The sequence below is a fragment of the Triturus cristatus genome, chromosome 3_1 (genome assembly GCF_964204655.1).
Source record: "Triturus cristatus chromosome 3_1, aTriCri1.1, whole genome shotgun sequence".
Lineage (NCBI taxonomy): Eukaryota > Metazoa > Chordata > Amphibia > Caudata > Salamandridae > Triturus > Triturus cristatus.
Window position 1 is genome coordinate 365,749,766 of NC_140583.1, and position 21,378 is coordinate 365,771,143.

Consider the following 21,378-nt stretch of genomic DNA (forward strand, 5'->3'; position numbering starts at 1 on the left):
GCTAGGTCATCGTTTATGTCCTTGTGGAGAAATGCCCGTCTTAAATATAATGGTAGTAGCATAATCTGGGAGTCTTGGTCCAAGAAGGGCATTAATTTGGTGAAGGACTTATATGATGATAAGGCTCCGCTGCCGTTCTCGACCTTGCAACAGCGATATGATCTTACCCCGATGGATTTTTATGATTTCCTAAAAATTAAAACGATGCAGACAGCGAGTAATTTCTCTCCCTATACCCCATGGCTACTACTTCATATCCCACGTCTTATGCACGCTGGCCACTTCGTGTCGAGGGTGTATAAAATGTTTTTGCCTTTACCCATGAAAAAACACAAAAGGGTGGAAGCCATATGGGAGGCTGAGCCAAATCTAACAGGCATACCTTTTGACTGGGAGGTGATTCATAAGTTGGCCCTTACACACAGTCTCACCCATCCTATTTCAGACGAAATATATGCTCCTCAACAGGACATTTTGGACGCCTGACAAGCTTTTCAGATGTAAATTGAGAGAGTCTCCTGTGTGCTGGAACTGTCAATCAGGTTCTGGTGATCTTGCACACATGCTATTTTCCTGTCCTTCATTAGGGGATTACTGGGGGAGGATATTTGACTGCATTTATCACGTATTCAAGATAAAGCCTGTACAGGAATTTGTTTACGTTATTCTGGGGGCGCTGGACCCACAAATAACAACAGACCAAGATCGTCAGCTGTTGGACTTAATGTTAACAATGGCATGTAAAGTGATTCTTTGCAAATGGAAAAATGCGAATGAGGTGAGTTTTAAAATCTGGCAGGAGTGGTTATCTTTCCTGAGGGGGTCTAGTAATCCGGCTCTGCAAGCTTCTGCCTGGAGCCCTTCTAACAGAAGGCTTTGGAAATCATTGGACGCATCCTCCTTTCATTATGAGCCTCCTTGAGATGTGTACTGTGGTTGGTCCCTCTGATCGGGGTTGGCTGTGAGTTAAGTCGTGTTTAACCTCTTGAGCCCAGGGTCGCCGCGCCCACACATTGAGCAGTATAAATATGGATGTATCTGTATATTGACGATGCGAGCCGGAATGGATTTTCTTTATATCATTTGTTTTTGCTATTTATTTTCTATTTTTTGTATTTGTATTTGTTGGACATGGACTACTTTGAACCTTTTGTACGGAAGAGTTACTGTATTGTCATTGTTATTTCAATAAAAATGACTTGAAATAAAAAAAAAGAAAACTGCCTTCCTGGTGGCTATCACCTCTGCCATGAGAGTGAGTGAGCTTCAGGCTTTCTTGTAAGCCTCCTTTTCTGTCGGTTCATCCGGACAAGGTTGTGCTTCTTACTCGTCCTTCCTTCTTGACAAAGGTTGTCACTGCCTTCCACATCGGGTAGACCTTGCCCACTTTCTTTCCGCCTCCGCACCCTTCCAGAGAGGAAGAGAGGCTCCACCATCTGGACCCAAAACGTGCGCTCTCCTTTTACCTGAATCGCACACAAGCATTCCGTGTGGATGACCAGCTCTTTGTTGGCTACGCAGGCGCCAAGAAAGGCCGGGCTTTTCACAAGAGGACTATCTCCCGCTGGGTCGTCTCGTGTATAGAGGCCTGTTATTCTATGGCTGCATGCCCATTCCACCTGCTTGCCACATACCCCCGCTTTTTCACAGTTGCCTACCTGCTAATGCATCCTTCCCCTCTGTGGCTGCTCAAACTACCCTAAGAGGGTTTTTTTTCTCCTCTACCTCGGGTGGTTCTACCTTCCTCAAGGTGTACTTATGTTCCTGTCTTCCACATGACTATCATTCTTCCTGTAGTCCTGTGGTCGGAACTTATCATTGCCGTCGGCCCTCTCTCATGTCTTGTGAAGGGGCGACTACGTGCTGGAATATATTATGTTCCTGACTGGTACTATCAACACTTTCTGACCATTGGTCGGTATCCTGCCAATGCTATCCCACGTCTCTTAGCCGGTGCAGGTTATATGGTGCTTGTTTCCACTGTTGTGCATACTGGACCGGTATGCGCTGACTCTGTCATACCAGTTTGTCATCTCTCTGAATTTCATTTCAGTCGACACATCGGATTCTGTGGATCCATTTGACCCTAGGTTCAATTCTCATCTTGGCAAAGCCAAGACCTCTTACTTCTGCTCCGGCATTCTAGCTTTACGCTTTCTTCTATCAACCCAGTAACATACAGGGTTTACCAGCTGTCTTGGACGGCTTGCGGTGCCCTTGCCTCCCATCGTTAACGCTCTTTTCAGAGCTTCATGGTCTGGTGTGACTGCGCTAGCTTGCAGTCCCCACTGTATTTCGACAACTTGCTGACGTCTCAGTTCCCTCAGGAACTTGGTGGGGTTCAGTCGCAGACTCGCCTCCTCTATGGGTATGGCCTTGGTATCTATTCTGAGTTAAGGAATCTGCGGCTAGATGTCTCTATAAGATGAACGAGTTACTTACCTTCGGTAACGATGTATCTGGTAGAGACAGTCTAGCCGCAGATTCCTTAACGCCTGTCCATCCTCCCCGCTCTTCGAGGACCTTTTCAAGTTGGGCTTCCTGCATTTGCCTCCCTCCGGGTGGCTTTGTCTTTCTGCAGTGTGACCTCTTTCACTTCACTCCTACACGGAATAATTCATTCTCTTTTGCTTGCTCCACTCTGCCGTTCTCGTGATTAGGCGGTATGCTCATGGGTCCTTTTCAATCCCTACGCCCTGGGTTGTCCAGTGGGGGATTTACTCCTCTCCCTCTCCCCCCCCCCCCACCCCCATCCTCTCTTTCCCCTTCTTAATCGCCTTGGGGTCTCTTACCTCCCTAGTGGCCCATTAGTTTGAACTCCATTGGCCCCTGTTTAATAGGTCTCTTACTGGGGATACGACGTCCCTTTCTGGTGCCGTCTTGTGATGGATTATCTTTGCTCATGGGTTCCAGACTTCTTGTCCTTCACAGTTCTATATTATGGTTGCAGACTTCTATCGTCTGCCACAATGTTTTTTCTCAGATCTTCTTCTGCGCGGAAAAATCTATCCGACGAAAACTGACGTCAGTGTGCCGGGAGGGGCATATATGGCTCCACTGACGTCGCGTCCATGGACGACGTCCGGGCGGAGCCGTGCGGCGTCGCACCCGGCGCGCAGAGGTGCTGCTGCGTAAAGTTTTCCGGATCCAGTCTGACGCCTGGGGATATTCTACGTTAAGGAATCTGCGGCTAGACTGTGTCTCTACCAGATACATCGTTACCGAAAGTAAGTAACTCGTTCATCGAAGTTAAGAGGGAATCTGTGGAAAAACAAGCAAAGTTAAGAGAGGAATCTGTGGAAGGAAGAGCAAAGTTAAGTGGGAGTCTGTGGAAGAACGAGTAAAGTTAAGAGAGGAATCTGTAGAAAAACGAGCAAAGTCAGGAGAGGAATCTGTGAAAAGAGCAAAGTTAGGAGGAAATCTGTGGAAAATTAGTAAAATTCAGAGAGGACTATGTGGAAAGAAGAGCAGAGTTAAGAGGGAATCTGTGAAAAAATCAGCAACGTTAAGAGAGGAATCTGTGGCAAAACAAGCACAGTTAAGAGGGAGAACTGTGGAAAAAGAGCATGGTCTAGAGGAAATCTATGGGATAGAACAAAGTTCTAGGGTTTAACTGCTGGGAGGTGCGAGCGGCAGGGAAGAGCTGGCCTGGGGACCTGCTCTCTGGGGCTGTGCGGCAGCCTCCATTAAATAGGTTACCCGGTATGTGTACTGGAGGTGGGGCACTGGGCAGGGTCAGTGAGAGGAAGGAGGAGGGAAGGGCTGAGTGAGAAAAGAGCGGTTTAGCCCGGGGAGGGAGGGCGAGGGTGCAGGGAAATGTGGTTGCGGGGAAGAAGAGTCTACAAATGTAAGAGGGAATCTGTGGAAAAATTAGCAGTTAGGTGAGGAATCTATGGAAAGAAGAGCAAAGTTAAGAGGGAATCTGTGAAAAAGCAAGCAAAGTTAAGAGAGAAGTCTGTGGGAAAATGAGCAAAGGTAGGAGAGGAATCTGTTGAAGGAAGGGCAAAGTTAAGAAGGAATCTGTGGAAAAATGAGTACATTTAAAAGAGTATTCCGTGGAAAAACAAGCACGGTTAAGGGAGGAATCTGTGGGGAAAAAAAGCAAAGTGAGAAGTGAATCTGTGGAAAAATGAGTAAAGTTAAGAGAGGAATCTGTGGAAAGAAGAGAAAAGTTAAGAAGGCATCTGTTGAATAATGAGTAAAGTTAAGTGAGGAATCTGAAAAGAAGAGCAAAGTTAAGATGGAATATGTTGAAAAATGAACTAACTATGGAAAAACAAGCAAAGTTAGTGGAGAAATATGTGGAGAGAGGAGCAAAGTTAGGAGGGAATCTGGAAAAACAAGTTAAGTTAAAAGAGCAATCTGTGGAAAGAAGAGTAAAGTTAAGAGGGAATCTGTGGAAAAACGAGTAAAGTTCAGAAGAGGAATCTGTGGAAGGAAGAACAAAGTTAAGTGGTACTCTGTGGAGAATCGAGTAAAGTTAAGAGAGGATCTGTGGAAAGACAAGCAAAGTTAGTAGAGAAATATGTGGAGAGAGGAGCAAAGTTAGGAGGGAATCGGGAAAAACGAGTAAAGTTAAGAGAGCAATCTGTGGAAAGAAGAGTAAAGTTCAGGAAGGAATATGTGGAAAGAAGAGCAGAGGTAAGAGGGAATCTGTGGAAAAATGAGCAAAGTTAAGATAGTAATCTGTGGAAAAACTAGAAGAGTTAAGAGGGAGAACTGTGGAATAAGAGCACGGTCTAGAGGGAATCTGTGTGAAAGAACAAAGTTATGGGGTTAACCTGCTGGGTGGTGTGAGTGGCGCGGAGAGCGAGCCTGGAGACCTGCTCACTGGGGCCACGCTGCAGCCGCATTAAATAGGTTACCCAGGATGGGGGCAGGGTGCTAGGCGGGGTCAGTGGGAGTCTTGAGGAGGGAAGGGCTGAGTGTGAAAAAAGCGGTTTAGCCTGGGATAGGGAAGGCGAGGGTGTGAGGAAAAGTGGGTGTGGGGAAGAAGAGTCTACAAGGGAATCTGTGGATTCTGTGGAAAAATTAGCAAAGTTAGGAAAGGAATCTGTGGAAAGAAGAGTAAAGTTAGGAGAGAATCTGTCGAAAAACAGGAAAAGTTAAAAGAGGAATCTGGAAAGAAGGGCAAAGTTAAGAGGGAATCTTGTGAAAAACAAGCAAAGTTAAGAGAGGAATCTCCGGAAGGAAGAGCAAAGTCGAGAGGGAATCCGTGAAAAATTAGTAAAGTTAAGAGAGGAATCTGTTTAAAAAAAATGAACCTTTTGACAGCTCCAAGCTGTTTGGAGAAAAGGTAATTTTGGCCTTAGGATGTTTTAAGGTAATAAGCACAAGAGCATTCTCCTTAGAGCTGCAGCATCTTCCCCCAACATGATTACTGTCAATTTCAGAAATTCCGGAGCTTTGCACGTGAATTTTGTTTTCGCCAGCCGCAGCAACCCCAGCAAGAACCACAAAATAATTACTTTTGCGGTACAGGGCTTTTGAGAAAGGCAGAGATCGTACAGTCCAACAGTTCATTTCCTCCCCCACTCCACCTGGAAAACATCTCAAATTTGCCTTTATCGGTGCAAATGAAACTGGTGGGAGGTCAGGTGTTCTCTTTTCTACATGCCTGGTAGCCCATAACTTTGACCAGTGGGTTCTTCAGATTGTAGAAAGGGGGAATCCCCTACTCTTACCGTATTTTTCCACACCACGTCTCCAAATTACCCCTGTCAAAACAGATGACCATTCCCTTATTTTTTCAGTAGGAGGTATCAGAAAGGTGCAGTGTAGTTGGTGCCAGTGCAGAATGTCAAGCAGGGATGGTATTCTCAGTACTTTGTGAAGCCCAAGAAGGACAGCAGTCTTCCTCCAATCCTAGCTCTCAGGGTTTTGAATCTCCTCGTCCACAAGTAGTAATTAAAGATGCTTTCTCTGGCTCTGGTTCTGTTGGAGCTGGAAGCATGAGTTTGGATGTGCATATTGTCACGAACTGATCATGCAGTGACACAAGTGGATGCACATTCGATTCTTAGTTAGGTCCACTCACTACCATTTTACGGTCCTCGACTCTGGTTTAATATCAGCACCTTGAGTTTTTTTTTAAAGGTGATAGTAGTGGTAGCTTCCTATTTCAGAAGCTTGAGGATCTCCATATTCCCGCATCTAGAAAAATGGTTGCTGATAGCCAGGTCTCTGTAGATGTTGTTGTGCCATTTATATGCGAGGAAATCCCTACTATTTGGTGTTGGGATTTCCCTCAATGTGTTTATATCTCACATGGAGCCCTTCTCAATGCTGCCTATTCATACGGGCAGTACTGGACACATCACTCCAGGCCTTTCCCATACATAGAGGATCTCGGGAATGTAGGATACGATTCTGATGTTTTGGGAAGGGGCTTGGATTCCAGTTCTGACGTCTTGAACCTACTAGGGCTTTTGGGTTCTTGCATCCTCCTAGTCGTGCATGCATGGCACATGAGAACTTCCCAGTGGTGTCTCTGAAGGCTGTATTTCCGGCACTGGGGAGATCTGTCAGACACCATTGTGATCTTCTGGGACACTGCAATGGATCTGGCTTGTCGGGTTGTAGAGGAAAACTTGCGGCAGGATGTCCTTCCAAATCCTGCCAGCTATGGCGATAATAGCAACTGATGCCCCCACCCTGGGATGGAATGCTCATCTGGAAGAACTGGCAATCCGAGGCCTCTGATCTCTATAAAATCCGATTTTTTACACCAATGTGTTAAAACTGAGGGTGACTTGGTTGGAGCTCAAAGCATTTTTCCCTTCCCTCCACAGTCTATCCTACTTTGACAGATAAAACCATATGGTATGTCAACAAGCAGGGAGGAGCGGGGTCTCAACTTCTCTGTTGAGAAGCCCTGCAGCTCCTTGGGTGCACCAGCACAGAGTGTGGCTGGTAGTGAAGCATCTGGCGTGCTCTCTGAACATCAGGGTTGACAGTCTCTGTCAACATCATCTTACTTGACACGAGTACCGTCTCCAACTGGAGGTGGTCCACTACAGCGTTACTCAATGGGGCACCACTTAGGTGGACTTGTTCGCCACTCATATTGCCCACAGTTCTGCTTCTCACACAGATCTCCTGCAATTCTTGCTGTGTCGCTTGCCTGTCTTCTTCTTGGGGAGGGTGGGGACCATCTCTCCCAGTCGGAGGGACATATTCTGTACCCCACCCTCCAGGCCATCCACCTTCTTGCTTGGAGATTGAGTTCCTTCCATCTGCTAGCAGACATGTTGGGTGTTTTTCTGTCCGATCGCTACAATTCTGTCAAGACTATGTACTCCACAAGGTGGAATAGGTGTGTCACCGTATGTCCTGTGAACAACATGGATCCGCTAAATGTAGGACATTCTCAAGTTTGCGCCCTCAGCAGGGCAGCACAAATATGCCATTGGGACTGTCAAGGAACACTTAGCACCCTTGACAGCCTTCTTCTGCCTTCCGGCTTACTTTTTGAGTAGCTCATTGTTTTAAGATTTATCAAGGGCTTGACATATTTGGTCACCCCAGTCCTTTTGTCACGCTGCCCTGGGACCTCAATGTGTTTTTGACGTTTTTGATGGGGTCTCTGTTTCAGCCATTTCATAGTTGCCAATTGGGGCTTTTAACATTTAAAGCGTTTTTTTCAAGTTAGTGAGTCATTCTGTAAGCTGAAAGCCTTTAGCATGCAATATCTTTTCCCCCCCTCACCTTAGTTCTTCACACCAGAGCTGCTTTAATTCCCGAGGGAGTTATCCCATTCCATCTGGGTAAGTCCATAACCCTGCCTTTCTTTTACCTGCCTCCAAATCACACTGAGGAGGAGAGATTATACAGACTTGAACCAAAAGGGTGGTTAGTTTTTATATTGACTACACCAAGTATTTCATGGTCGATGACCAACTCTTTGTAGAGTTTGCAGAGAAGAGGCAGGGAAAAGCTGTTCAGAAGAAAACCTTGTTGAGGTGGATCATCCTGTGCATTAGAGCACCAAGGACCATTCTACCAAGACAAAGTCTTCACCTTTGCATTATTGAGGGGCATTCCTGTGGCTAAAATCTGCAGAGTGGCAACATTGGCATCTCTGCATACAGTTGCTTAGTACTACTGCTTAGATTATGGAGTGCGACAGACCACATTTTGTACCCATTTTGTCCCCCAGGACTATCCATGCACACCCCTCATCCTTGTGTACTGTTCAGAAGGCGAGGGATCTGCTGGTAGAAGTTTTCAAGTTACTTATCTTTGGTACTGATCTTTTCTTGTGGAAACTCTATCTACCTGCAGATTCCTCATCGATCCCGCCCTCTTCTCCTTGTTGGATCATGGGCATGTTAATAAGGTTCCATATCATTTTGTTAAAATGATGGGAAACTGTGGTCAGGGCGCTGTTTGGGTGCTTTATGGCTTCAGTTATGTAACAATCGTTTTGACTCTGAGTGAACTGCCCCTTCCAGCATAAAAGAGCCATTTGAAAGGTTTATGGATCTAGTCTGTTGCCTGGAAGGCTCAAAAGATGAGGAATCTGCAGGCAGATAGAGTATCCACCAGAAATGTGGTTACTGAAGATAAATATTTCATATATTCCTTCATCACATATTTGTTTACTGTGTGGTGTGTAATTATATAGATTATCATTTTGCATATTTTCATATTTTTTGCTTTCTGTTCATTTTGGCACAACACAAATTATGTAACGTTTGCTTCAACATTTACATTTATTATGCACTAGCTTGGCTTCAAATTAAGCCTGGCAAAATCCTCTACCAATTTTCTTGTACAAGCCAGTTTGGGGGAATAGCCCTCACAAATATCGTGTATGACAGGTGATGAACCTTCCAAACATTGATTTCCTCTTAGTAAATCTAGAAGAGATTCATGGGTCATCATTAGTCTGTTTCCCATGTTCTAGGTAGTAAGTTGGTATACCTGTATTACCTGGGGCCAGGAGAAATCTGCAGGGTGTAACTACATGCTTCAGTGTACTTTGAGCCCTTACATTTCTATCTCCTTTGAATTGCCAGGCTTTGATTATATGCTTAATTTTTTGTAAAGGTTTGTTTGCATAGCTTTTTGAGTTGAACTTCCCTTACCTATGCCGAGCCAGTATATACATTTGTTTTTTCTAAGGTATACTACCCTGGTGGACATGATTGCATCTTTTCATGCAAGATTGTGTAACTAGATGAATGGCAGCTGTGTCAGCAGCAAGGTTACGGAGAGTGTTCCTCAGAAATGTGCAGACTGTCCACCTTGGTAACCTTTTTCCTCTCCTGCTTCACACTACCCCAAATGCCATCATTTAGTACCATAAACAAAGTTATGTTTGGGCTCTCTCTTCTCTGTATTTTGCACAATTCTTTTCAGATATCTTCACTAACATGTATGTTCTGGAGATTTTAATAAACCTTTGTCACTTTTTCTTGGGTCTCATCTATTCCTTTCCACAGTGTCAGTCGTTACTTATGCTGCGGTTCAGTCTTCAGTGAGTGTTATAGTTTTGTTAAACTAAATTGCAAGTTCCAATAGGGGGCTGAATCCAGTGTTGTCTAACCAATTGACACTGTATTTTGTCATGCCAATGGGTCCTTAAAATTGCTCATCATGGTTATGCTGGGTTTTTTTGTGCGTCCCATCTTCCAGTCTTCCATCATTGCTCAGACTTCCATAGATGAAGCCACTATCACAAAAAGTCATGCTGTTGCTTGCCAAGGGAGTGATTGATATTGTACCCAAGATGGGAAGGCACCTGGGTTGCTATTTCAAGTACTTCCTTGTCCCTGAGCAGGACAAGGGCCTTAGGCCCATTTTTTTTACCTTCTACTATTGTCTCGTTCCATTCTTAAGAAGAATGATGACTGTCCTGTTCTGTTGGCCATGGATCCCGAGGACTGGATGGTTTCCCTGGACTTGCAGTGTGCATACTTCCATATGCAAATCCTGCAGGCCTACAGACTGTATCTCCACTTTGTTGTGGGGTTAAACCATTTTAGATTCACCATCCTACCCTTCAACCTGATTTTAGACCCTCAGGTTTTTATGAAGGCTGTTTTGACTTTAGTGGCATATCTTTGCAGGTTGGGGATCCATGTATTCCTGTATCTCTATGACTTGGTTGTTGAACCTTAGCTAGTCTCAGATGTTCAGACAGCAGTGTCATTATTGTCTTTGGAGTTTTCCTTTGGTGAGCCCAAGTTCCATCTGCAACCTTGTCAGAGTCTTACCTTTATCAGGGCCATTCGGATTATAGTTTCCATAAGGTTGCTCCCACAGAAAGACCAAGATATTTGGGCAATAAACAAACTGTTTCACATAAGAGCCTTGATAATTCTGAGATTACCTGGTCTACTAACCTGTTGCATCCTGCTAGTGTCCTACGCTTGCTGGCACATGGGGACCCATCTGTGGAATCTTAGCCTGCAGAGAGCCCAGCATTCTTGATAAGATTTGGAACTCCAACGAGCCAGACCTTCAGTGTTGGATGTTGGTTTCCAACCTGTCATATGATAGATCATTCTCAACTCCTTGTTCTGAGTTATCGGTAATGATCAATCGTTTGGAGCAGCACACTATTCACCTGGACGTCGAGGCATTTCTGACAGACAAATTGACCGCATGTGGTACAGCAAAAAGCAGGGGGAAGTGGGTTACCCTCTTTGTCAAGGCTGATGTGGCTTAACTTCTACAAGGTTTCCTTGGCAATGAGTCACCTGGCAGGATCCCTCAACATCAGGGAAGACAAACTCAGTAGGCTTCATCTTGTAGACATGATTGGCATCTGCACCTGAAAGTAGCACTGGGTATCTTCGCCCAGTGCAGCGTACCGTCGCTCGATCTTTTTATTCCTTCTGAAAACACACATTATACCACCTTCTGCTTTCTAGTTTCCTCCTTTGAGGTTCTCTAGGAGAAGTGTTCTTCCTTTTTTGGGATTAAGGAACATTGTTCCCAGTAAGCTGCGCGCACTGGGTCTTTTCCAAGCACGCAGACAGTCTTACAAAGCGCGCACATCTCTGCTTAGCAAGAGATTTAGACCATTCACCAGCCATGGCATTTTAAATGGGAACGCCGTGAAAAGTACGGTCTTCTAACAATATGCAGAGTGGAGATGCAGAGGCTCTAAGAAGGGGTAAAAAAAAACAGCAAAGCCTTGTTAGTAAGTGAATGGTCTTTTAAAGTCCTGCGAAGTACTCGGGTACGGCTGTGTGTACCCGGGAAGCTGTTTCAGCCCGAGTCAAACTACAGCTGACAATATATTATCTTAAAGAACATTTATTTGGCATATAGTTTAAGGTGTATTCAAATGTGACAGTAGTGTTAAAACTAATACTTTCCCTATGTATTGTATTTTTAATGATTACTGGAAAAGTTATTTTCATTCTCTGACATGCAGATAAGATGTCAATTTTACTTTTATGCTAGGATTCGAGCAACGCAAGCAGATTGATACAAGTTCAGATAAGAAAACACACGTGTTCTGCTTTAACAGAAACAATGACAGTCACCTTTAAAACTAGCACCGCTGGCAATTTTAACATGGTCATATCAGCGCAAACTACTATTAATACGAAGCTCAGCTTAACAAATTAGAAGCTGATTTAGAGCCAGGCGTGACTTCACAGAGGTTCATCAACCACGATCTGGGTCCTGATATTTCTTTTTATTACAGAACAAAAGGACAATTTAATAAGTTAAGTGGTAGGGACTCCATTTACAAGAAGAAGGTGCGAAATAATTCACGGAAAACATCTTGCGTCGATCAGGTCCATAGATTTGAACTGTCTCCAGTCCGCCATCTTCTTCAGATGCAGCCCGTGTTCTATTGGGCTGAGTTCTGTTGCGGCTGGCGGAAGTGGCGCATTTTTAGAGTGGTTCTGAAAACAGGAAACATAGCCAAAGAATAAATTCATTCAACTTCGCTGATGCCGAGATATCTCAGAAGGTTTCGTATAGGTACTGTTTAATGGAACAGCAAACACGAATAAGCTATGTCAATGTAAGAGATAATGGACTTTATTAATTACATCTGCAAGAATTCTCCAGGCATATAACGGACTACAGGTTTATTATGTGTTTCAAACATACACAACACGATAAATGTGGAGTGGTTGTAAACGAAAATTGTGTTATATTTCAAACACATCAAATGAAGATTATTCCATTTAATATGTGACAGAATGAAAAAAATCTAAAGAGGACAAGTTAAGGAATGGGAATTCGAGGAACTGAAAAAGGGCAAATATGTTTTATATACAGAATGACTGTCAGACCATGAACAGGAGCAAGAAGCTAGCATCCATAACTTTTAGAAACATATTGTTGAAAAATGTTTATTTTTTGGGTGTAATGGATAGAATGAACGAAAAAGGAACCTGTGTTGTGTGCAGGAAGGCTTGGAAACCAATGGAGTGTTGACCTTGCGATCAGCTAAATTCTATACACAGTTAAAGACCATGCATGCGAGGGATTGGGCGGTTCGTGATGTGGGTGGAGGGCGGGTTGGGCAGTGGGGGGTTTGAGCTTAGTGCTTGGCCAGAGGTCAGGTCCAATGGACAAATCTGCAGTGCACTCAGCCGTTGACTATTTGAAGTAGGGGTTTGGCACCCAAACGTGCTGTGGGTGGCTGTACGCCTGCCAACAAGCTAGGCCCTGCGGTCAACCCCCTGCTGCATGTAGCTTAAGGCTATGGGAAGAGGGGGATTGGGCACAATGCAGTTTTGGGAGGAGCCCTTGCGTCCAACCCCCTGCTGCACATGGCCAAAGGCCATGAAATCAGTGGGAAATATCTTTAGGTTACCCTTGTGAATTGTGCATAAATGCAGCTTTGAATTTGATTAAAATAACACAGGCATTCACTGAAAGAAACAAAGGAAAAAGTAATGTTAAAATAAGGTTTGCTTTTAAGATATTAGCTTAAATAAAAAAAAAATACATTCACTGAAAGAACCAAAGGTTAAAGTGAAGTTATAGTTAGGCGTTGAAGTGATATTAGTACTAATGTTTAAAAACTGTAAAGGCGCTAATATTAGCCAGTTATACTTTAAAGAACTAGCCATAACTTGAACCCCAGTCATGCACTGCTTATGACCATTGTTCCCAGTAAGCTGCGGGGGCGCACACAGGGTCTTTTCCAAACGCGCAGACAGTCTTACAAAGCGTGCACGTCTCTGCTTAGCAAGAGATTTAGTACATTCACCAGCCATGGCATTTTAAATGGTAACGCCGTGAAAAGTACGGTCTTCTAGCAATGTGGAGATGCAGGGGCTCTAAGAAGGGGTGAAACAACAACAAAGCCTCATTAACAAGCAAATTGTCTTTTAAAGACCTGTGAAGTACTCGGGTGCGGCCGTGTGTGTGCCTGGGAAGCTGTCTCAGCCCGAGCTGACAAACATGACTGGGGGGGATGGGTGGGTGAGGGGTGGGGTTGGGGGCTGAAGCCCTTTGAGCCCAACGGGCGTTGCGCGCCTGACGTACATGTTGCAAGAAACAATAATTTCTTGTTTCTTATCAAACTACAGCTGTTCGCACTGTAGAATCGGAACTGCTTTGCACTAGCATTTTTATAATATGCACTGTAAACATGCCGGTCCCTATAGTGCAGGCCATGTTTTCTCTCTCCCAGTGACCCCCTCCCCACCTTCTACACTTGCTATACATTCAGGTATGGACTGGCCCCTGTTCGAGGTTGCTAAAATTAAATAATGAAACTGCAGGGTTTTAGGATCAGACTTCGAGGCAGGTAAATAATGCTGGTTTTTTTACTGCTTTTTTAAATGTTTTTTTTTTGTTTCAAATGATGACTTATGATGCATATGATATTGCTCTGTTGCTATGCGGCTTTAGCACTTGGTGCAGTCATTCCTGGCAATGACCTTGTGGGGTGGGGGGTGCTGTGTTCAAAATAACTTTTCGTTGTATAGCAGGTGCTACAGATTTCCTTGGGTGTTCAGCAGTGTCATGCAACAATAAAAGTACCAATATAACTGGTTATTAATGCTCCTGCTGGACAGAGAGCGGAGTTTTGTCTAGTGGCAGTTTCAGCTTACCCTAAAGTAGAGCAAAGACGTGTAACACTCATCACAGAACTGAGTGTGAGTGAACAGTGAGTAGGGTAGAGTTAGTTTCTTCCCAAACTTCTCTGTCAGTTTTAAAATGACCATTACAAAAGCCTGCCCCAGTTTAGGTGGGTGTCGACAGTTACTGTTGGAAAATCTCAAATGTATTCAACTAACATCAGGTAGCATATCACCACAAATAGTGTAATTCCCTTAAAATAATTTTTCATTTTATTAGACAAATGCAGGAATTAAGACCTGCTTTACTTTGAAAGGCCTACTGAATACTATTAATGTGGATCTAACGTTGGGCCGGGAGCAGGCTAATGACATGTAAGCAATGGACCAACCCGTGAGTCAGTGATGTGTGCTCCCTGCTTGAATCAGCAGGGGTGCATTCTGCGCCTGCTGCAGGAGCCTGGGCTTTAGCAGAAGCATGCACAGATAGCAACTATGCAAGTCTGACTTTATCACTACAAGTCTCAATGTAGCTCTTTCAATTTGTGTCGCTTTGGCAGAGTCTAAGATCGAAGAGACAGCTGCTGCTAACACATTCGAGCACCAAGATAACTGACCTTAGATACTTTGATAGGATCCACAAATTGATGGAGGCTTCAGACCATCACTCAAAGAACAGGAACCTCCACTAAACTGCTGGAAACAGTTGACCTGTTTTCACCAAGATACGTTGAACAAGATGAGTAATGGGTAGCTTGAACATGATAAATAGACTAATATATAATACATCCCAGAGATTTTTGAAGCAGCCTCAAGACAAAGTAAATAAAAACATATAAGGATGGGATTGTGCAAGGCCCCTTCTAAAGAGACATGCATCCGTATCCAAATGACATGGTGCTCTGGTTGCCTGGTGGTAACGCTTGATGCTAAAACAAAGACCAGATGTTAGGTAGAGATTGAAATTACACCTCTCACAACTAACATCAGCAAGCACACAAATTGCTCATTATACGTCATCTTTCTGTTTTCTTAGAGGGTGGCAGCAGGGACATCATATGAATTCTGGGCCAAACGTATTTTGTGGGCCGCTGTTGGGAACAACTTTGAATTTATGATCCATTTTCAGCACTTTCGTGCCCTCTTTGGCCAGGCCACTGACAGTGGACATACTCACTGGTCCATATTCTAAATGTGTTTACATCTAATATTTAGGTATAGTCAGGTGCGTTTTCAATATTGTAACACAGCAGCAGTTCACTAATAGTACTGCAAATAATATCTGTTACATATAAATATGTGAGGTTTTGCTTTGAGCCCAAATAATTAAATGTAAACGCATCATTTCTCTGCAAAATGTCTGTTTCAAATACCGTTTTCCTTTCATTTATTTTGACTAAGGGTGATGTGTGAGAGTCCATTACAATCAGTGTAAGAATTAATCTGATAGAGACATCTAGCCGCAGATTCCTTAACCTAGAATTATCCCCAGGCGTCAGACTGGATCCGGAATTCTTTTGCAGCAGCACCTCTGCGTGCCGGGGGACGGCGCCACACGACCCCGCCCTGACGTCGTCCACGGACGTGATGTCAGCGAGGTCATATAAGTCCCTTCCGGCGCGCTGACTTCGGTTTCCTTCTTTTCCATGTGCAACGCGGATCCGGAGTAAGCGGTTCCTCTGGCCTGTTTTCAGGCCCCTCTGACGCTTCGCGTCTGGAACAGTGTGTGATGCCTTCGGGCTTTAAAACGTGTGACTCCTGTTTGCGGCAAATGTCCGCGAAAGACCCACACCTTATCTGCATGTGGTGTCTGGGCGAACACCACGACTTCATGGATTGCGACGCCTGCCAGCTACTCAACCCGAAGTCCCGGCGGGAGCGCCGGATGAAGCTACTTTCGGCTCGCCTGTCCTGGTCGGAGTCGTCACGGCCCCTGGCCTCCTCTTTGGCGGCAGGTCCCGGTGGCAGTGGGTTCCGTTTGCGGCGTCTGTCGCTGTCTGGTTCCCACGTGCGTCGCTCGCCCCTTCCTGGTAAGTCCCGGCGCATGTCGCCGAGGTCCTCGACCTCCCTTCCTTCTGTCTTAGGGGGCACTAGTTCCCGGATTTCTCCGGACGTGCACCCCGGGAGTCGTCCCTCCCCTATCCGCCTTTTCCGGGCTTTGGGGTGACTCGGACCTAGATGGCAGCCTATGCAGCGGCCCTGCAGGCCTCCCTTGGGTCCCCTCCTCTCCCTGGGGCATCCTCGGACCCTCTGCTACGTGCGGGGTCTCCGGTGGACACGCCGTTGGGTTTGCCCCCGACGGCAACTGAGCTCCTTGCCTCTCGGGATGATGGAGATATGGCGTCGTCAGGGCGCAACCCGGCTGGGTCACCCTGTTCGACCCATAGCGCCCCTACCGCACCGCATAGTCCAGTGGGGCTCCCTGTGGCGTCGCAGGTGGTTGCTGGCGCTCGCAGCTTAGCTCCGAGCCCACCTCGGCCTGCCTTTTTTCGGAGTCCGAGCCCGCGCGGGTTTGGTGCCGTAGGCTTGCCTCCCCAGCTCCGGCTCTGTTCCTTTCTTCGGAACCGGAGCCTGTAGTGGTTGAGGCTCAGTCGGCACAGGTCCGACGCCGTCGGCTTGCCTCCCCGGATCCGGCACCGCTCCGTTCTTCGGAACCGGAGCCTGTCGTGGTTGAGGTCGAGTCTGCGCCGGATGAGGCAGCGCCTCGAAGCTGGATCATTAACTCCTCTCCGGAGGCTTCCGGGGGGGGGGAGTTCAGCGCCACCCCAACTTCCGGCGACTCCGGATCTGTCCTTGCCTCCCCCCCCTTGGAATTTTTGGCTCCAACGGACTCTCCGTCTACTCAGGAGCCCCATCAGGACCCTCATTCGTCAATGTGGCTTCCTTCATTTGGACATTGGGCTCACCCTCTGTTACTCGGACAACCCCCTTGGGGTAGGAGGCTTAGTTTACAGCCCTCACCCACAGATGAGTTACTGTCCCCTACTCTGATGGCTACCGAGGCTGGTGCGGCATTTACAAGAGTTGTTTCCTTGGCCGCCCGCATTCTGAATATGCAGCCCCCTTCGGTACCCCTGCCTGTTGACCCGCTGTTGGATGTCCTCCACCACGGTTCGGGGAGTGTTGAGCCGCTTCTGCCTTTTGAAGCTTCTCTGTATGATGTCCTTTTGGGCGCCTGGGCTCGGCCGGCGTCGGGTGATCCGGTGGCTCGTTCTATCATGCACCGCCACTGCCCTGCTCCAAACGATCCTGTTTGCTTGTTTGTGCATCCAGACGTTCAGGGGCTTGTTCTGCAAACTGCTTTTCCTTCCTTGCCTCAGCTGCTGCGTCCTCCCTCCCGGGAGTCCAGATGACTGGAGTCGTGGGGTCGTAATATTTTCGCCTCCACTAGCGCAGCTCTTCGCTCACTCAATACAGTGTGTGTCTTGGCTCCGGCTACTTCGGCCCTTTTGGAGTCTGCTGAGTCTCTTCTATCTTTCACCTCTGAGGGCGCTCGTGTTAACCTCCTTCATTTTTTCTGTGACGCCCGTGATTTGGCGGAATTTACTATCCGCCCGGCCCTGGATACCTCGGATTCCTTCGGCCGAGCTATGGCTGGTTCGGTTGCACTACGACGCCATGCTTGGTTGCGGGATGACGTCTTCCCAGAGAATATCCGTGAACGCCTTGTTGACCTGCCCTTTGATGGGCTCCTTTTGTTTGATACTCACGCTGATTAGGCGGTTCAGCACCTCCTTGCGGGTCTTCGCCCTCCACCATAGGTCTGTACTTACCAGGTCTCAGCTTGTCAAATCCTGGGGTGGTTACCCTTTCATTTAGCGTCCACCAGTTGGACTATGCATTTTTGTGCTGGCCGTAAGCCTACTGTGGTGGTGTTCTACAGGTTGTTGTTTTCTGTCCTCTGACTGTGGTTTACCCTAAGAGGTGTTCCCCTGTTTTCTTGGGGGCGTGATATACTCCAGGTGGGGTACCTGTATGCTATTGTATAGCTCCGCTTGCGCCACGCAGGCGTGGAGGTCCCTTTGGGCTCTCTACGTCTACTGACGCAATTATCTTACCGGTGGACGTTTTTCAGTGTTGTGCCTTCTGGCGCTGCCTCATACACGCCACGCCTTGCTTGAGGCTTGCGTGTGCGCCTCATTCTCCTGTTCTAGAGGCTTTTTCCTTTTACTAACTTTTCTCAGTGTGTTTCAACACGCTTCACATGAGGCTGCCTCCTGCCACGGGTGCATTAGGTGGGTCCCTCCTATATAGCACCCGCAGCTGTGTGGTCTCGGGGCTCGCCCCCCCTTTTTGACATATATATATGTATATACCCGTGGGTTGACCGTTGGTATCCCTTTTTACACACCTCCACCTCTCTTCGTTTCTGTGAGGTCTGGTCCTATATCCCCGTTTTTAGGGGAGCAGTTAGCTGCCTTGTACTCAAGCTTGCCATCGTTCTGTATGGTGTTTTTCTTAGTATGTTTATAGTGCACTTCGATGCCTTTTCCTGAATCTTCGCACAAGGAATTGCTAGGGCTCCATTCCCTGGGGTGGACATCCACTTCTGTATGCTCTTTCCTTGGGGGTCTTCTTTGTCCCGTTCATGTACTGCACAGTCCCTCTCTTCTGTGGGGGTGCATTTTCCCTCCAGGTTGGAGGTGGTGGCCTGGACATCTGATGTTGTTCTCAACAGCTATGCGTGTTCTTCTTCATGGTTCCTATGGGCGCCTTCGGTGCCTTGGATGCCACACCCTTCGGATGTGTCTTTTTTCTTTGGATGTCACCCTAATCGGTGTCTGGTGTACCTGCGGGACAGCTCCTCTGATGACAGTCGTCCAAGGTGTTGCGCCTGTGTCTCTGTCTTCCGTGGGTGCATTCTCCCCTTGGCCTTCCAACTGCCTTGTTAGGCAGTCCCTTACTCGTCTTAGCTACTCCATTTTGTGGTCTCCGTAGCTGTCTGCTATGTGCATGCTCTCGTTATGGACCACCTCGTGTGCTTCAGCGTGGTGCTCTTCGCCCCTGTCGACTTTGTGTGACTAAGTGTAAACTTGCGTGTCTTATGTTCTCCCATGTCCTTCTGAGACGTTGCTCAGTTCCTGCCTCTTGCCCATCGCTTCCTGGATGCTGCCTGTCCGGCTCGCCTGGTGGGCTCTGGTTACGTTCCTCCATATTGCCCTCTAGCTTTCGTTGGTGCCAAATTAGTGCCCCATTGAGCTCTGGGAGTAGTTCCTCGTTATGAACTCACTCTTCAGTTCTGGGATATGGCTTCGTGCCATTTCTACATCTCATGCTCACACGGGTATGGTCTCGCGCCATTCTGGCAGTCTTGTAATACCTTGCCCCCCGTTGTCTTTTGCTCTCTGAGCTGCTTGGGTTGCTGACTGGCTGAAGCCACAGCCTTCCCCATAGTCCGTCCCTTTGTGGCTGGCCCAGTGCTATCAGGCACTTTCTATTATTCTATCGCAGACCCACCTCACCCTTTGGGGTATGGCTATGGTATCTATTCTAAGTTAAGGAATCTGCGGCTAGATGTCTCTATCAAATGTACGAGTTACTTACCTTCGGTAACGATGTATCTGATAGGCGTTGTCTAGCCGCAGATTCCTTAATGCCCACTCATCCTCCCCGACCTTGCCAGGTGGGCTTCTCTACTTTGCCTCCTTTCAGTTGGCACTGGTCTTCATCCAAGGTGCTCAAATTGGTGCGAACATTTTAAGAATTGCCATATGCAGCACCTCCCTCCAGGTGGCTTCTCTTCCTGTAAAGCGGTGCTTTTTGCTTCGCCTTCACCGGTAGATTCTTCTTCCCTTTCTCTGCATTCCTCCACTCTGGTCCTTCCAGTGTGGGGTCTTCTTATGTTGCTTTTCCTTCCTCCCACCTCCTCCATCGACCTAGAGCTCTTGTCTCCTCCACAGTTGTCTTCTTTGTGATCTGCTGGGCTGTGCTTCGTCCTTCCATTTCTATAGGGGAAGTGCCATTCTTGTACTGCCTTCTCGCAGAAGATTGTTGTTCTTGCTGTGCTCCGCCCTTGTGGCCGACACAGTTCTACGTTGTAATAATAGTCTACCTTTTGTCTGTTGAGATATTCTTCCCTTGTTACTCAGCCTCTGGGGAGAGCCCACGCTTCGCTTTGAGCGGTTGTTTCTCATAGCGATGCTCAGCCTTTACTTCTTGGCTTGTAAGTGGACAATTTCTGTTACTGTCCTTTATGATGGTGTTATGCACCATCTGCTTTCTTTGCTTTACAGATCTTTTCCTTCTTCGCACACTGTTCCCATACTTTCACAGTTTTGTTGGTGGCTCCTCGTTGTGCAGCGGAAAAGTTTCTCCGAAGAAAACTGATGTCAGCACGCCGGGAGGGACTTATATGACCTCGCTGATGTCATGTCCGTGGACGACGTCAGGGCGGGGTCGTGTGGCGCCGTCCCTCGGCTCGCAGAGGTGCTGCTGCAAAAAAAATTCCGGATCCAGTCTGACGCCTAGGGATAATTCTAAGTTAAGGAATCTGCGGCTAGACAATTTCTCTACCAGATACATTGTTACCGAAGGTAAGTAACTCGTACTTCTGGGTCACTAGAGCAAGACTCTCTGCAGAACCGAGCTGGCTCTCTCAGGGGGCCCCCTGAAAAGCTGGGATCCTGGGCCAGAGCCCACTTTGCCTATGGGTTAAAATGTCTCTGAAGAGATCTATAAAAACCTACATGGATGTGAGATAATGCTCAATATTTTTTCACTGAGTATCCTGATAAATGAATACAAGAACTACATTTTATCTTTCCTTTCTCAGGTTTGCTGAGTGATATTGACCTATACCACCTGCCTTTCTTGAATGCCCAACCAATAGCATGCTTTGCATTATGTGGCTTGTCAGCCATGTTCCAACATTTCAGTCATCAAGTGCAGACTGTGAACCAGGATTCAGTACCTGAACACTATCAAGTGTAAATCAAGAACTAGACTGGAGGAGAATCACTTGGTTATGCTGATGATGACAAAGGCATATTTCTTAAATAGCAAAGTTGACCTTGATATAATTTATCAGCACTGGAAGATTGGCATGGATCAACAAAAGAAGCAAATATGTCACACATCTAGTGATGGCACTTGACTTGTCTGAGCCACCCTTTCCCACAGTCTATGTTTGGCCTTGATGGGCACATTTCACACACTTCCTCTTAGCAACAACATTAATCATTACTTTGTACATCAAAATGTAACTGTGTTAAGTATTTGTCAACTTGCTAAATATATATTCTCTTGTATAGTCTTCCAGCAATCCCCCACCAAATGATCAGTGCTCCAATCAAGAATATTCAGTAAAATCTTAGAATGGTGCTCCCTTCTAAGTCTTGCCCTTTTCTAAGACTGGGGTATAGGTGCAATT

At 46.5% G+C, this 21,378-nt stretch overlaps 1 protein-coding gene across 4 annotated transcripts in view; it reads left to right on the forward strand.

The window, feature by feature from the left end:
- The window catches only part of NEDD4 (NEDD4 E3 ubiquitin protein ligase), a 1,922,401-nt gene that overhangs the window by 1,724,169 nt on the left and 176,854 nt on the right, over positions 1-21,378 (forward strand). The gene's annotated exons all lie outside the window — the stretch shown is intronic.